Source organism: Zeugodacus cucurbitae, chromosome 3 (assembly GCF_028554725.1).
Source record: "Zeugodacus cucurbitae isolate PBARC_wt_2022May chromosome 3, idZeuCucr1.2, whole genome shotgun sequence".
Lineage (NCBI taxonomy): Eukaryota > Metazoa > Arthropoda > Insecta > Diptera > Tephritidae > Zeugodacus > Zeugodacus cucurbitae.
The window spans coordinates 40,614,928-40,617,441 of record NC_071668.1 but is presented as its reverse complement, the minus strand read 5'-3'; positions in this window follow the sequence as shown (position 1 = coordinate 40,617,441).

Genomic DNA, 2,514 nt, shown 5'->3' with positions numbered 1-2,514 from the left:
GTACCGTCTCTGTTTAGCTCTGCAGCTCGTGTTATTTTTTCCAGCAATAGATTGTAGAAGTCGCACGATAGTGAGTCACCCTGTCAGAAACTTCGTTTGGTATCGAAAGGACGGAGAAGTCATGCACGATCCTGACGTTGCTTTCGGTGTTGGTCAATGTCAGTTTACATAGCCGTATTAGTTTTGAGGGGATACCAAATTCAGACATCGCGGCATAGAGGCAGCTCCGTTTGATGCTGTCGAAGCCAGCTTTAAAATCGATGAAAAGGTGGTGAGTGTCGATTCTTCTCTCTCGGGTCTTTTCCAAGATTTGGCGCATAGTGAATATCTGGTCCATGGTGGATTTTCTAGGTCTAAAGCCCCACTGAGAAGGCCCAATCAGTTCATTGACGGCGGTCTTTAGTCTTTCACACAACCCGCTCGACAGGACCTTGTAGGCAATGTTGAGGAGGCTTATCCCATGGTAATTGTTGCAGATTGTGGGGTCTCCCTTATTATGGGTTGGGCAGAGCACACTGAGATTCCAATCGTTGAGGCATGCTTTCTTCCGACCATATTCTACAAAGGATGGAGTCATATGTAGAAGTTCACGTAAGTGAGGAAAGTCTCTGACTGCCATTCACTTGGGAGTGGCCAGCAACGATTCTTCTGCCTGTGGCTTAAGCAACTCACGACTTCCGGTTTTAGACCAAGTATCCTCTGGGTAGCCAACAGACCTCCGTTTGGAGGCGAGCTTAAGTGAAATGGCGATTCCCGCTTATGCGGTTGTGCGTAGGGTTTGGGACTCACCACATAAAAACGAATAACCAATGAATATGAAGAAACAACCTCGGATGAGCCAGATTATACTGTGTTTGTGGAGGGAACACTTCTCTAGCCTGCTGAATGGCAATGAAAGTATAACACCAGGAGATGGCGAACCCGATTCCCCAATCGATGACGATGGAACAGGTGTTCAATTGCCCGACCGTGAAGAAATTAGGATAGCAATTACCCGCTTGAAGAACAACAAGGCGGCGGGGGCCGATGGATTGCCGGCCGAGCTATTCAAATATGGCGGCGAAGAGCTGATAAGGTGCAAGCATAAGCTTCTTTGCGGAATATGGTCGGAAGAAAGCATGCCCAACGATTGGAATCTCAGTGTACTCTGCCCAATCCACAAAAAGGGAGACCCCACAATGTGCGCCAACTATCGTGGGATACTGTGTGAAAGACTAAAGCCCTTGTGCTTTAGACCTGGGAAAATCAACAACTGACCAGATATTTACCATACGCCAAATTTTGGAGAAGACCCGTGAAAAGAGGATCGAAACATGCATAAGTCGATAAATAACTATAAAGCTGCTTTCGACAGCACGAAAAGGAGTTGCCTTTATGCCGCGATCTCTGAATTTGGTATCCCCGCAAAACTAATATGGCTGTGTAAGCTGACGTTGAGCAACACCAAAAGCTCCGTCAGGATCGGAAAAGACCTCTCCGAGCCATTCGATATCAAACGAGGTTTCAGACAAGGTGACTCGCTATCGTGTGACTTCTTTAACCTGATGCCGGAAAAAATAGTTCGAGCCGCAGAGCTAAACAGACGAGGTACAATTTTTTTATAAGAGTGTACAGCTACTGGCGTACGTCGATGGTATCGATATCATTGGAAACAACACCCGCGCCGTTAACTCTGCTTTTTCCCGCCTGGATAAGAAAGATTAGCGAATGGGTCTGGTGGTGAACGAGGACAAGACGAAATATCTCCTGTCATCAAATAAACAGTCAGCGCATATGCGTCTTGGCTCCCATGTCACTGTTGACAGTCTTAACTGTGAAGTTGTAGATAGTATCGTATACCTGGGCACCAGCATCAACACCGGTAATAATGTCAGCCTTGAAATCCAACGCAGAATCACTCTTGCCAACAGGTGCTACTATGGACTGAGCGTATCTTTGCTGTGCGTATCTTTGCTGCTACTAGATAATGGTCCGAGTCAATATTTGGTCCTCGGAGCGTACGCACGTCTGAAACATAGGAGACATGTCTTCCGTCTATCACAACATGATCGATTTGATTGCGTGTGTTTCGATCAGGGGACAGCCACGTTGTTTGATTAATTTTCTTGTGCTGGAATCTGGTACTACAGACAATCATATTTTGGGCCCCAGCGTCGATCAGCCTCAGGCCGTTTGGCGATGTTTCGTCATGGAGACTGAATTTTCCGACTTTTGTGCCAAAGACACCTTCTTTACCCACCCTGGCGTTAAAATCGCCAAGCACGATTTTGACATCGTGGCGGTTCAGCGCTCATAGGTGCATTCTATGCGCTCATAGAAAGTATCTTTGGTCACATCGTCCTTCTCTTCCGTTGGGTCGTGGGCGCAAATCAGCGATATGTTGAAGATTTTAGAGCCCTCAGCACAAAAAATGGACTTAGAAGATAACTCTATATACCAGCAGGACAATGATCCCAAACATACAAGTCGGGTTACTAAAGAATATTTCGATCAAAAATCGGTAGAGTTCCAACT